The sequence below is a fragment of the Pyrus communis genome, chromosome 1 (genome assembly GCF_963583255.1).
Source record: "Pyrus communis chromosome 1, drPyrComm1.1, whole genome shotgun sequence".
Classification (NCBI taxonomy): domain Eukaryota; kingdom Viridiplantae; phylum Streptophyta; class Magnoliopsida; order Rosales; family Rosaceae; genus Pyrus; species Pyrus communis.
In genome coordinates this window covers 26,001,788-26,017,973 of record NC_084803.1, presented here as the reverse complement: position 1 = coordinate 26,017,973, position 16,186 = coordinate 26,001,788, and positions in this window count along the sequence as shown.

Below are 16,186 nucleotides of genomic sequence, written 5' to 3'. Positions count from 1 at the left end.
AGATTACATGTAAATTCTTGAAGAAATACATGGACTGGTTCAAATAGTTCCAAACCACAAAACACCCTCTCAACTCGTTCGAGGTGTTCACTTGTGGATAGAAGCAATCTGGCGGATGTGGAATACCCATCTAAATGATTATTTGATCAGTTAATGATATGAAATTACGCCCTTACTTGTTAAATTATGAAGTCTTATTCCGAATTGCTAGAGTTGTAGTTTATGTCATTGACATGAATCTCACTAAAACTTTGGAAGAGCTTGAGAAAATTGCATCTAAAGATAGAATTTGAGATGAAAGATCTTGGGAAAACTCGTTTATGCCTTGATCTGAAGTTCAAGTGTTGTTTTGAGGGTATTTTGGTTTACCAGTCGAGCTATACCCATAAGGTGTTACCTTTAAGTATACCTTTGATCTTCTATACGTTATATGCAAATGAGACCTTAGAAGAGGTTATGGAATTCGAAGTTCCATATCTGAGTTCAACTTTGCGCTTTGTTGTACTTAGTTCATTGCGTTAGATAGGACATCTCCTTCGTTGCTGATCCATTGGTAAAGATGTTGCACTGCACCTACAGGCAACCATTGAATTGGTATTAAAAGTGTTTTCCATTACCCTAAAGGTAATATGGATTTGGGCAAATCCCTACGCATCTCAAGAAGATTCAACCCCCTTGATCCTTGAAATGATGTTTGCTTTGTTGTTATGCTGATATAGGTTACTTATCAAACCCGCACAAGGCACGTCCCTGAATGGTTATGTCTTTACTATTAGGGATATCGTAATATCTTGTAGGTCCACGATATGACCTTAGTTGCGAAATCTTCGAATCGTTCCAAGACTTACCTCACTTTATTACGCAATATGTGAGACATGGTTGAGAGTTCTTGTTGAGCATATTCAAAGTACCTGTGATGTTTTCATCCATCGTTAAGTCCCAACGATGATTTATGAAGACTATGTTGCATGTATTAACCCGACCAAGACATGATACATCAACGACGTCAATGCCAAGATATATTGCGCCTACATCAAATCAGCAAAGCATCATGATATTGAAGTCATGAAAGTCGATCACATACAACCTCGCTGACCTCTACATGACGTCACTGCAGAAGTCAACCTTCCACAAGCTTGTTTGCGGAATTGGTGTGCCTAACTATTCATATGCAATGTTTGTAGTTCTCATTTGGAAGTTTTGTCAAATTGGAAGTTCTATCAAACTCAAGGGGAGTATCTAGAAGTATACTCACTTGATCTTAATATACTCTTTTTCCTATGATTAGGAGCATTTTTTCCATTGGGTCTTTGCTACCTAACTAAATTTTGACGAGGCACCCATCCTGGGATGGTCATACCCTTGTGAGCTCTTCTACTTGCATCTAGAAGACGTATAGTTTTGACTTAATGCAACTTCTCACTTTTCTCCTTAGTCTATGGGTTTTTCTCCCACCTCGGGTTTTACTATAGCAAGGTTTTGTGAGTTTTACCTTTTATGCATTCTTTTGTTGAATTGAGACTCACATTCGCTTATTGTGCCGACGACCTCACCAACTGTACTTACTTCATTGCTAAAGACCTGATACGCCATTTACTTAAGTATTTACACACTCAAGGGGAAGTGTTGTAGTCCTATTAGATTAGGAATGTGATTGTGTAAATCTTATCATGTATGGGATATCCTTATGGGATTCTACCATATCTCTTATACTAGATATTATCCTATTAGAGTTGTAATCCTATTAGGGTAAGGAATTTACCTTCCTACTATTATAAATAAAGGCACAACGGGGCGGCATAACATACACCTCACAATTACACATCTCTCTTTTTCTCTCTACTGCTGCACACCATCTCTCTCTGTCCTTTATATTGTTCAATAAATTAGGCATGTAGTCTAAATTTTTTCAAAAATAACACGAAATTACACACTTTAAAATATTGTATCTATTATTTTACATATATTAGAATTTGAATGAAATAGCTAGAATTCCACATCAATATATGACTATAGTGTCATTGCTATGCGCAAATTAAAATATTCACATCACATTACTACAGAATAATTAATATTGTCTAAGGGTATCGTAATTTGGATGGTTCACAAAAATCTAGGGAAAGATTGGTTACTCTCACCATGTGTGCCAGGACATACCCACAACTTTGAGCCAGAATAACTTACGCGTGACACCTATCTGTCAACTGCCACTAATATAGATTTGCATAAGAATTTACAAATGATGCACCTACAAAGACCACTGGCAGTGAAACTCATACCTTGGTGGTGCGACACACGATACAAAGATCTTACCAACTGAGCCAACCTTCTTTAAAGTTATAATAATCTGGCATAATGGCGTGGTGTTGCAAATCCCACAAGTTGTCACATTAACGTGCATGCTACTCGTTATTGTACATCATCATCAAATAAGCCGAACTTTCAATCTACTAATAAAAAGTAATTGTACCTAAATTATGTTCTTTTCATTTGGTAGGTTTTTTTAATTCATACAATATTATGGGAAGTCAAGAGTGAGCTAAGCCTTGGTTTGGCTTAGCTTTACTTTTAAAAAAAAGTGGGTATGACAAAAAGTTGGAGCATTTTAAGTGTTTGGTAAACACTTTAAATCAGCTTTTTTTTCAAAGTTATGGATGAAAAAAAAACTAAAAACTAGAAGTTGGAAATAACAGCTTCAACAAAACAGCTTATTTTGGTCAAACATGGATGCATAGTAAAAAATAAATGAACTTGGTAATACATCGGGTTGCAAAATTCAATCTGATTGACGAAGGTGATCTAACCCTGACCATCTCCTTTCATTCAAAGGTACATTATCGAATACGTAGTGAGACAAAGAAAACGTTTTTCTTCGATCCAGAAACAACAAAACGATGTTCAAATTGTTTTGCGTGATCGAAACGCCGAACATAAGTGAGTCAATTGTAAACGTTCCGAGCTGCGAGGTGATCTCCCCATCAAATGAGATGTGCGTTTCAATATGGGGGACAAAAAGGGAGAGAAAGAGAGAGAGAGAGAGAGAGAGAGAGAGAGAGAGAGAGAGAGAGAGAGAGAGGGGAAGGGTATGAAGGTGGGTGAGGACTGAGAAATTTCAGGAGGGGGATCGTCTGTTTGTCGATTGTTGTTAAAGTGAAGAGAGAAGGATATATTATTGTGAAACCATGGTAGGTTCCTCTGGTTTTGCTGGGTTACTTACATATTGCGAAACCTTTCTACCTCCCCCATTTCTCAATTTATTGGTTGAAAAAGGATAAGCATTATCCATCTAAGTCCTTAAATTAAGAATTGCTAATCCAATCCCAATAACAAATCCAACACCTCAACCTCTGTTCCTAAACTACAAGATAAATGATGAGCAGCACCAATCTAAAATCAAAATCCAAAACAAAAACCAAATCTAAAACCGAAACAAAAAGATGGAAGGAGCAGCATCAATCAAGAAGAGAGCAGTTCAATCAAGAATTCAGCTGCGCAGCCGGATGCGATTTCAGTTTTTGATGTCTTTGTTTATGAATGGGGAGTGACTACGAAAGAGATGAAATGGAGGGGATGAAATGACCATCTTATCCTCACATGTGAAATTATTTTTTTAAAATGTCTTAATTATAAATATTTAAAATAAGGTTTACAAATATTTTTATTTTAAAAAATAAAACATATTTAGTAATTCACCTTTATTTGTTAAGAAAATTAAATTAATGGCATATCTAGTATTATATCTTTTTTGGTCATTTAACATAGTCACAGCCGTTTTACATAAAAGTTTACCAAACACTATCATACTACTTTTTTTTTCTTATTCCAAAAGCACTTTTACAAAAAAGTTTACCAAACACTCTACTGTTTTATTTCATAGTTGCTTATTCTCACAGTACAGCAGAAGCAAATTTTTTCAAAGCATAGCAATACCAAACCAGCCCTAAATTTCACGATTAGTTAGTCATATAATTTGGTTGAAATTCATTTTTAGAAAGAATTGAATCTAAAATCTCCAAAAAAATAACACTAATTAAATTGAGCTCGGGTTCAGCAAGGTAATATTTGAGATGGACTCAAAACTAAAAGAGGTAGTTGAAAGTACAAAAGAGTGTGAGGGTTGGTGGGTGCTGATGGAGATTTAGTGGAAGTAGTAGTTTTGATGTTAACGAAGAGGTTTAGGGGGTTTGAATGCCAATGGCCGCAAGGATGATAAATGGCGTAGCCCATTAACTTGCTCAAAATGCATGATTTTGTAGTTTGATAGAGAGGATCGTTTCTGATATTTTAGGGGTCTTGTGCGAATTTAATAAAAAAGTCTTTCTTATTTAAAAAATTATATATTTTTTGAATAATTTATTCATACAGAAATTGACAATCAATATTCAAACTTAATTGAAATCAACATTTCATTCTTATTAATTAAATAATCTCAAGTTGTCATGAAAATATGATTTAGGGTTCTTACATGAAAAAAGGAGCACGACCGAAATAAAGATATGAAAATACCCTTGTGTTTGTGAAAGAAAATAATAAACAAGTTAGTTTTTTTTATTGCTAGAGAAAAGTAGAAGAAAGTGATACACAAATTTATTTTTTGCTGGAAAAAAAGTGAAAAATTAATATATTAAGTATTGATAGGAGCATATTTATGCAACTTTGTTATCTTATTTTTTTGCATTTACTTACTTAAATTCCATTTATTATAGTAATTTAAGTTATTTTCGTATTATTGTAGGTCCAGTTGGTTAAGATGACAATAAATAGTCAAATGGAGCAATTTGGAGCGGTTTTGGACTTTGATTGGATAGCATGCGTGGATAGCATTTGGGCTAAACGTTTTTGGTGTTTAAATGATGTTAGACGTGTGCTAAAATCTGGAGAAATTAAAGTTGAGGCTTGGAAGACAAGGAATTACACAAGAAAAAAGAATCCTAGTGGAGAGGAACCTTATGTTATCTTATCTTAACCAATCTTATCTTATCTTATCTTACCTTATCTTATCTCTAGCTGCAAGGAGGAATCCTTATCACATTCCAACACTTTCTACCTGATTTTTAGAGTCCTAAAACAACTCAAAAACGCCAAAACCCTTTCCTCCTTGGATTCAGCCATTTTGCCCTATACATATGAAATTCCTGCAAAGATTTAGGTGTGCCATGCCTACCATTCATCCATTGAAGTTGCTGGAATTTTCAAAGTTCTTTCTATCTTTGTTTTAAGTTTCAATGTTTATTTTAGATTGTTTTTCAGTTATGATGAACATGTGTAACTAAGTTCATCCATTGAAGTTGCTGGAATTTTCAGAGTTCTTTCTATCTTTGTTTTAAGTTTCAATGTTTATTTTAGATTGCTTTTCAGTTATGATGAACATGTGTAAGTAAGTTTCTTTTTAGTTAGAGGTGAATTCGAAGCCATGATCATATGTTTTATATAAATTGATTACATCAAGTTATTGTTTCATAAAACATAAATGCGATTTACTTATTTGCTTTATCAAGAATTTATTCTTGTATGTTTATTAAGGGTGCACACTTAGTTTGCTTGCAGGGATTTGATGCTAGAATGTAAGGGAATTTCACCTAATCGTTATGAACTTATATTTGCAAGTAGTAAAATTCACTAGTCATGATTAAGTTAAGTAAATTCTTGGCAGGAATATCATGCTTTTCATAGTTACGAAAGCTTTGTCAATGCTTATGATTTTCACAAAACTTAATGATCTTTGAGATGTATCTTTATCATGTTTTTCGTAGTTAGGGAACTTGAGAAGAATAATTTGGTTGTGTCGCTGAGTCCAATTCAATGAACTTAGGAAAATCTGAGAGTTAATTAGTGCTATTCACAGTTAATTTGGGGCATTATCATTCATTGTTTATAAGAAGAATAACTGGAAATCAATTTGTATGCATATGCTTCATGTGTGGTGAAGAATCCTTTAGCTATCATTTCATCCATATTTCATTCACAACTTAATTTACTTGCTGCCCTTTACTTTTGTTTTAGTTAAATTCGTCCAAAATCCCCCCAGTCATTGTTTTGTTTTTAGTTTAACTTAGTTTTCAATTTTATAAGGTTAATTTGTGTTGATTAGCATCCTTCTAATCCCCAGAATAGAACGATCTCTACTTACTCATACTACGATTGCATAATTTATAGGGTTTAATTTGTGTGTTAGTTTCTACCACATCAAGTATAAACTTTACTTAATCAATTATAATACAGATATAATCATATGATGATGATTTTTTTTCAATTAAAAACTTCTTTGTTAGAAAATTTATACTCATATGTAATATATAGGAGGATGAAAATTTTTGGGGCCTTCAAAAATTGAGAACCAAGCTTATCATTTACTTGTACATATATAAACAAGGTTATCATTTCCATTTTCCTTAGGTCTTTTAATTTGCAATCCTAAGAGTTTTTTATTTTTTATTTTCACATAGGGAACCATGCTTATCATTTCCATTTTCCTTTTTGTTGAGTGAAAGTTTAGGAAGAGATTGGTTACTCTTACCACCAACATCAGGGCATACTCACAGCCTCGAGTTAAAAAAATTTACACATAATACTTAACTGCCAGTTGTCACTAGTATATATTTACGTAAGAATTTACAAAACGCACTTGAATCTTGATGGGAAGACAGACAAAACAGAAGCCTTACCGACTGAACTAACCCATGTGGCATCTCCATTTTCCTTTTGGTTGATTATATGTTTGTAATCTTGGGTTTTATTTATTTATTTTTTTCTTTTTTGTTTGAGGAATTATATCGATTTGACGATAAAACCAAAAGGATAAGGCGACATTCCAGCTCCCAATAAACAAAAGAAGAAATTATGTTCAATTACTATTTTTGAAGAATGCTTTTTGTAAATTCTCTGAGTTCACTTCATACTGTAATGTTAGGGATACCAAATATTTAAATTTAATTTTATAAACTAAATAATATAGTTGTTAATGATTGAATTATTACTCAAGTATTAATTAACATGCTGTTTTTTATTAGTGACACATTATTTAGTTTACGAATTTAATTTAAAATTTTGATTTCCTTAATATTATTCTTTGTTAATAACACATAAAACACGTTATTTCATTCTGAAAGACACGTTTTGAAGATAAATTTACATTCCCCTAGTTTTGGCTTTAGTGATTTACGTTCCTCCAATCCTGCTACACATGTTGCAACATGACAATGGTTACACAGGCCGAATCCCAGTCCAGATCCTTAAAATTTGATCTAACGGCTGAAAACACGGGCACACTCTAAAAGTTATAATAACTTTAGCCGTTGGATCAAATTTCAAGAATCTGGATTATTTGATGAGGAGGATTAGGTGGAAGGGATCCGGAGAGGATCCCTTTCCGATTACATGGAACCGATGAATAAAAACATGAAGATTTCAAAATTATGGCCCATTTGGAGAGATTCAATTTGTAGACAAAAAATAATGTGTCGCGAATAGAAATGAACACGTTTATGAAATCTTAAATAATAATTCAATCATTAACTTCTACGTCATGTAATTCACAAATTTTTATCGATAATTTTAGTCTTCCTAGTATTATCTCAAAATTATATATAAGATACGTACGATGTGACCACACACGGGCACTGCACTGTACCTGCCCACACCACATTCGCTGCTATACATCCACAATTAAAGCCAAAAAGTCTCGTTGTATTTAACTTGACCTTCATTCCTCAATCATATCCTCAGCAGCGAATGAAAAGTTCCCTTTGTCCAAAAACAAAAAAAATTCTCAGCAGCCAAGCCATGGGAACTCTCTCTAAATTCATCTCCCATCTCTACACCCTCACCATAATCTTCTTCACTCTCCTCATCCTTGAAATCGCAATCCACGTCCGTTCCATCGCCGGACTCAACCTGAATTCAGGCAAACGTGTCATCACCACCACACAGTATCTCAAACTCATAGAGCAAAAGAATCCCACAATTTGCTACACAAAAAAACTGAAGGCCACAGAATGCTCAGTTTGCTTATCAGATTTTGAGGAAGGTGACAAGATTAGGCAGCTGAAATGTAAGCACACATTTCACCAGGGCTGCCTGGACAAGTGGCTGCAAGAGTATAGGGCCACGTGTCCACTTTGCAGGACGAAGGTGTTGCCGGACGATGTTGTGGCTAGTTATCAGCGGCTGAGAAATCAGGTACAATACGACGGCAGCGATGCGGAGTTGATTTTCTTGTTATCTTCGTTGCAGGGGAATACTTTACATAGATTTTTCTAATCAGCAGCCTTGTCCTTTTAGTTGGATTAATATTAGTACAGTATATATAAATATTTTTTTTAACTCTTGTTTTTTTTTTATTTTTACTTTACTTTTTTATCTTTTGTTTTTATTTATCATGATCTTTATGTAACTTTAATCAGTATTATACATAATGTAATTTGGCAATACGACGCGATTAGTTTGATAAACTGTAGTTTAGTTAAGGGCCTAGTGGGAGAGTGTTTCCAAACAAAGGATATATTTTTGTTGCTTCCCTTCTCTCTTAATTTGTAACAGTACATTTCTGCATAATCTACATTAAAGCATTTTTTGTTTCTTTTTTGAGAAAACTGTAAAGCATTTTTTTCTGGGAAGTGCTTCGTATTTTCTTTTGTTTATCCAACAATTATCGTCAGTGGCGGAACTGCACGCTAACCAGCTCAACCGGGGATGGCCACCATCCCCCACAGGCTCAACCCAATTATTTTATTTTAATTTTCATCTTTTGTGCCTGAAGTAATACACGTGGGCGACTTGAGAGGATGAAGAAGGTTGTTTAGTGAAAATGTAACAAATAAAGAAAGAACGAAGAATAAGATATCAAGTTTGATTCCTCCGGTTTGGGTTAATATTTGAATATTGAACCTAGATGAAGGAAAGCCCTAGGATGCCAACTAAAAGGGGACTTGCCCGAAGCCCAGCACCAAGCCCAGAGGCAAAGTGAAGCCTTCTCAGCCAAGATACAAGCCACGTTCTTACCATTGAAGAGACAAGTGGTGGAGACTAACCTACTACTAGCCAACGAATACTTTCTAGTGGCATTCCAAGTAAAAGGCTGATGACTCACTACCCTTCAGATGCTTTTGGGCAAGAGCAAAGTTATAGCAGTTGGGCTAATTGGCCTATAAAAGGAGGAAGAAGCCCCAGAGACAAGGACACTCAACCAATCAAACAAACAAACAAACAAACTCTACTCTCAAGCCAAATTTGCATTCAAAAGCTAAAATCAACCCAGATTCAGTTCTTTTCAACGACAAGCTATCTCTTGCCCAGTTTAAAGCTCTGTTATCTCCCTTAGTGGCGTAGTATCGATTCCTTTGTGTAAACTTGTTTACCATCCATCCCTTTTTAGCATATAAACCCCCGTTAATTCAAAGAAAAGTGATTGCAAGAGGTTCAACCTTGACAGACAAAGTGAAATCTTGCTCGACGCTCTTTGTTTGTTTTCTAAATTTGTAGATCTATTACTCAATGCATTCTCCAGTATGTATTCAAGTTATTTCCATCAATTTTCCTACTTTAAGAGTTCCATTTGCATCTAGATTTGGTTAGTTTAATGGATATGTTGTCATTAAAATCAATTAAGAACCAAGCAAACGGCTTAAAAGGGCCTGGACTCCTTTCATTTGAACATACAAGACTGTGAACTAAAAGTCCTTGTTTACAAGGCAAGAAAAAGAACTTAATGTGGACTTAACCTATCCACAACAATCCTTTGATAACAAGAAGTCCGAGTAACTTGGGGCCCAAGTAATCGACTAAAAACACTCTTGTTCTACATCTCCTATACTGAGATAGCAGTGGCACGCCTAGCACTTGCTTAGTTTTGATTGCGAGCCTCAAGGATTACACCTAAGGCCCCACAAAGGCACCTTTTAGAACTACTTTGTCATCTTCTTGTAGCACATCAACAAGCAAGAGCCCGATTACACATCCAAAGTGCCAATCCCTTGGGGAGCTGTGCTAAGGTCCGAGGATCCTTCTCCAGAGAAATCTTTGCCCAAACATAGTTTTGGCATGCCCGATGGGATATTCATAGTCATGTATGCCAAAAAAAAGAAGGAAGGAGAAAACCTTCAGGTGGAACATAGAATACGGGCCATCTTAGTGTCTACCAAGATCGAGCATGACAAATCATCCAGAGGATTTTCCTTCCCTGCAAGGACCAGCTATTCTAGAAAGCCTGACTTCATCCGAAAAGTCAGGAGGGAAGGTAACCAATGAAGATTTGCAAGCGACCATGGTCCAAGTGTTGAAAAGTATGGAGAAGATCACCTTAGAAACCAAAGGAGAAGTAAGCAGATTCTGTTCCTTAACAAGGAGTCTGCAAAGAAGATTAGATCTGGAGTACTATACTCCAAAAAATGGTTATGCTAGGGAAATGATAAGGGAAGAGAGCCCTGAGAAATAACCAGTTATCCCCCTATTTCCTGTGCTTGAGGAAAAGAGGGATAAAAGAAAAAACAAGGATCTAGAGCTAGTCACCCAGTATTGAAGGAGATCTTGGAAACAGAGTTGCCCGACCCCTTATTATTTTCATTAGGTAGTAGGGGTAGAGTGGGCAAGAAAGAAAGAAGTATGGGATGCCCCAGTTAATCGAAAAATCCAGTAGAAAAAGGCGAGCCTACCAAGGCAAACAAGTCTTCTCCTTATAGACCCCCACCATTGGCCAGTAGGGGAGGGGGTGCCAAGTGCAGACAGCCCGACCTAAAGAAGGAAACCTTCTCGGGCAATGATTACAGCCCGAAATAGGGAGCCCCACATACCCCATACAACAATACAGCTAACCAGTAGCTCAGAGATGAGTTAGCTGAGTTAAGAATGATGGTGGCCCAAAATGCTCAACCTTAGGCTCGTCTTCTGTTTAAGATCATTTACCAAAAACCATACCCGAAGTATATTGATGAGCATAATCCTTTTCCACTCATCTTCAAGATGCCCATATTTCCCACTTTTAGTGGGGAGGATGGCAGTGTATCCTCTGGAGATCACATCTTCAAGTTCTCCATCATTGTGTGGCATTTGAAGACAATTCTAATTATAAGTTAAGATTGTTTGGGAACTCTTTGGTTGGCCTAAAATCTCAATGGTATTCTCTGTTGTCTCCCAATTCTATTGCTAACTGGAGGCAAATTGATATGGCTTTCCATGAGCAGTTCTATAGGATGGAGCCCGAGATGTCTATCAATGACCTAGTGGAGGTGAAGCAATAAAAACATGAGTCCACAGAAGACTTCATGATGAGGTTCAGAAGGACAAGAATGAGTGTCAATTCCTTGTCAATCATGCCTAACTCATATCCATTGCTCAGAAGGCTTTTGAGGCTACGTTTGAGGAAAAAGTTTTATGATGTACAGTTCAATGAGTTACAAAAGTTGGTAATTGCTGCCACAAAGTAGGAAAAGTTGTTGCTTGAGGAACAGCAAGTGAAGCACTCAACTAAGGCTTCTTCTTTTTACAAAATAAAGCTGCAATTCACCAAGTGGATTTTGAAGGAGCTAAGCTAGAACAAAATGATGGCCATGGAAGAGAAATGATGGACATGTGTGCGGTAGAGATTACTACCCCCTTTAAACCTTTAACAGTGAAGAGTTTAGTTTAGCCAGTCAAGGATCAAAAAGTGGTGATGAATGATGGTGGATTTGTCCCTATGAAGCCCCTAAATACCAAAGTTAATCTTTTTGATCTAATCAAGGCCTCAGAGATCTATGAAGAGTTGGTGCAGGTATGAGTGATTATGCCTGACAGACCAATATGAGGAACTATCAAGTTGCCCTATAAACCTAAAGCAACCATAGTTAAAGGGTTAGTGTTGTGTAGCAAGTGCCACGGCGAATGTGAATTAGAAGTACCAGCATCAGGAGCCATTATTGATCAAGAATTGATTAGAAGAAAAGAGAAAAAGGAACAAAATGTCTGGAGAAATTTCATGTAGGCAGTGGAGAAAGAGGCCTCAAGAAATGTTTTCCAAAGTTTAGGAGAAGATTCTTAACCAAAGGGCTTATCAGAGGTATTAAAAAATTATGAAGCCTCTGAAAAGGTGGAGGACTGAGAAGCCAAACTACCAAAATAAGTAAATGTAAGGCCTCCCTAACCAAGTTACAATGGTGTTAGAATGAAAGGAAGAGCAAAGAGCATTATATCCCCATTCACCAAGAAAGATTATGCCCGACTTAGGCGGAAATGGTACGTAGTAGGAAAAGATGGGAGGCCTGTCAAAGAAATGGGAGCCTCTATGATCAAAAGAGTTCAGAGGCAGCACAAAGCTCACATGAACTCATTAAAAGTCCCCACTACCTCAAAAACCTCTGAAAATATGAAGTTTGAGAAAGTACCTCATCGGGGAAGAAACTAAGTTCATTGGAGAAGCAAAAATGAGGTAGAAAAGGCAAATAGCAAGGTTGAGGGGGAAAGAGATCATGTGCCACATAGCCTTCATCCTGGGAAGTACAGAATCCTAAGGAGAGCTCAAGAGGACTTGGTAATGATACCAACACTAAGATGGAGCCCAGAGCCAATATGTTTTGGAACTATCTCGCCTGAGAGAGGAATGCCTCCACTGTTGCTGGTTGATACTCTCTGTGAAAACCTAGCGCAGGCATAGAACTATGGCATAACTCGGGAAAAAAGGTTGCCCGAGCTAATGTTGCCAGAAGAAGCACATGCCTAGTTAAATGAATTCATGGACCACATTGAAGGCAAGAAGGAAGACTTACCTGAACCTAGTAACTTCCATGTAAACAGGACATTTGTTCTATCTGCCATGTTTTGTCCCAAGTATGATCAACCTGCCACAATGGAGGGTGATTACTTAGCAACATAACCTATAATGGCACATGTTAGTCTTGAAAAAAAAGGAAAACATGAGTCAGTCAGAATAGGTTTGCCCGAGCTCATAAAAAAAGAGCCCGAGAAAGTGTACTCAGACAGAATGGTCTTCAGTCACCTAAGTTTGACCCTAGCCAACCATTTTAAGCCTATATATGTAACTACTCATCTGAAGTGAGTACCATTCAAAAGGGTTTTGATTGATGGAGGAGTTGTTGTCACATCCCAGCCCGAGCCCCGACCACACTAGGCTCAACTCCACCGTAGCACGATATTGTTCCCTTTTGGCCCTGACCACGCCCTCACGGCTTTGTTTCTAGGAACTCACACGAGAACTTCCCAGTGGGTCACCCATCATGAGAGTGCTCTCGCGCGCTATTCGCTTAACTTCAAAGTTCCCATGGAACCCAAAGCTAGTGAGCTCCTAAAAGGCCTCGTGCTAGGTAAAGATGGGAATATACATATAAGGCTTACATGATCCACTCCCCTGGGCGATGTGGGATGTCACAGCTGCGGTCAATGTGTTACCATATAAGCAGATGAAAAGGGTGTGTAGAAGTAAGGAGGATCTCACCTCCACGAATCTAACAGTTTCCAGTTTCTCTGGAGCCATCACTAGAACTCATAGGATATTGCCCTTAGAGGTTAACTTGGGCTCCAAACAAATCATGATATCCTTCTTTGTTGTGGATAGTACTTCCACCTATGGAGCTTTACTAGGTCGAGATTGGATTCATCAGAGTCTCTTTGTGCCTTCCACCCTACACTAACAGGTAACAGTTTACCACGAAGAAGAAGCCATGGGACCAGGATTTTGGGAAATGGTGGAGGCCGAGTCACGGCCATTCCTCCCCACTACCAATGCTGCAGAAGCCAACTTTTATAATCCTAGTATTGGTATTCTCTAGTGCTTAGGAGCTGATGAGAACAGCCGTCCAACTAAGGTGACGGCCCAAAAGCTTTTGGAGCAAGGATTGTTCCTCTCCAGGGAAAAATGGGATAGACCCCATATTGTCCCAACTTCCCAACACCAGTAATGTCAGAACAAAGAAGAAATGACCAAATAGTTGTAGTCAGATCCTTAATCAAAAAACTGTTGGTGTATGGAAGGAGAGGAAGCAGGAAAATGAGAGCTGTTGCCCGAGCATACAACAAGAAGGTAAAGGCAAAGACCTTCAAGGAAAGAGAGTTAGTATTAAAAGCAATTCTGCCTTTAGGAGCTCAAGTTAGAGGCTTTGGGAAATGGAATCCGACTTAGGAAGGTCCTTTCATTATCAACCAAGTACTAGACAAAGGAGAATATTACTTGGCAGATATAGAAGCAAGCTTACAGAGGCATCCAGTTAATGCTAAGTTTTTAAAGAAATATCATCCAACTCTCTAGGATGTTAAAGATTGTTATATTGAAGAGAGTTAGTGATTTCAAAGAGAAGTAAAGTTAGATGGTGCAATAAGAACTTTAATATAATGCAAGTGAAACAAGTAAAGGCAAAGAATAATTTTATTTCATAAAAAGAAAGTTACAATGGCCCTAGCCTAACAGATTTACATCTTTACCCAGAGTGATTGTTTTGGAGTAGTAAGTCTGCATAGTTGTAAAATTTTTAGTAGGCTCGATCAAAACACTGCTACTATTAACAAGTTAAGACTCAGTATGTTCCAGTTCCAGATTTGCCTTTTTCACTTCTTCGATCTGTTGTTTGAGTGTGCCAATGAGAGTTGCCTGCTCAGCCTTTAGCATAGCAAGTTGCTCTTCTAACTTCTAGATTTCATAAGTCACCACCTTGATCCTCTCCTCTATCACTGAACCTTCATCTGCCAACTGTTGAATATGAGTGGAAGTACTGGATTGTTTCTTCTTAAAACACCTCACTCAATTTGCTTGCCTCTCAGCCTTCTAATATTGATCCCTAAGAGCCTTCAAGTTCTCAAAATATGAAAGGAATGACTCATGTTAAACTCTTAATAGTTGATCAGCCTTGAACATATCTGTCATGGCCTTCTCTATCTTGTGAAGAACTTTGAGGCTGAAGGAAGTTGAGAACTTCCTCTTCACTCACTCTTGAAAAACTTGGCGATGCTCTTGAAAGCCAGAAGATTCAAAATGATGCCTTGAGGATTTTAGCTTTGTCTTGAGTTGCCCGAACTCTTTAGAAAGCTCGGGCAAAGCTGCAGTTGTGGAAATAGGTAAAGAAGAAGAGGGCAGTGCTTCAACTTCTTCAAAGGGCGCAGCAAAAGAGGAGGTCTCAACAGAGGATGAAGCCCAAGAAGTGGGAGCAATGATGATTGTAAGAGCAATGGTGGTCTTAATCTTCTTCTTAGGCCTAATGATAGGAATCCCTATGACCCCAGAAGCTAAAAGAGGTCGAGAAAGTTCCGTTTTACGCACCAGACATGGAGGAAAATTGCCCGAGCCCTCCCCAAGGCCCTGTAGCAAAACCAAGTAAAACAAAGTTGGGAGAAGGACTACAATTCAGAATGAAGAAAAGTAAGATGAGAGAAGTCAATATACCTAAATGGAGCTTGAGGCCTTGAAATGAGGGGTAATGATTCTTGGTTATGGAGGGGGATCACCCCCACTAACTGGAGAATGAGGAATTGTGCCCGAACCCTCACCAAAAGCCTATAAATATCAAAGATAAAGAACAAATGCTAGTAACTAAGTTATGGAAAAGAAGATATAAGTGAAGGTATTTCTATACCTTAGCAAGGTCTTGAGTAGAAGGAGGAAGCTCCTTTGTAATGATTACTGGATGAGGAGAAGCCCGTAGGCTAATTGCCTCTGAAACCACAGAGATCTCAGGGACTATAGGCTCCCCAAATGTTGTTGTTGTTGGTTGCTATGACTCATGTGTTGGAGATGGCAGGGGAAAATAAGAACGAAAAATAAGTATAAATAAAAGATATTAAGACAGAAAGATTCAAGATAGAAGTAGTCACCAGATTGTTGTCATATTCCACAAAGTGCAACATCTCCCTAGTTGACGGGTCAAACTGGGAAGTAGAAACCATCGCTAATGGAGGAAAAGTTGAAAGAATAGAGGTAGAGCTTTGCCCAACTAAAGGTACAGCTACTCCGACCTTAGCCTATAAAAAGAAAAGTTAGGTATTAAAACTCTATGATGATGGGAATACAAGTATAAAGTGTGGAAATGAGAAATACCTTTAAAGGCTTAGCCCAAGAGAGGAAATCATGCGTTGATTGGGCAGACCGAGATGAAGCCTCGGGCTGAATGGACCTTTCACCTCTAATGCCCTATTTAAAAATACAAGTACAGAGTCAGTGTAAATATTGAAAGAATAAAGAAGAGCGGGGTACTTAAAAGAATCAAACCTT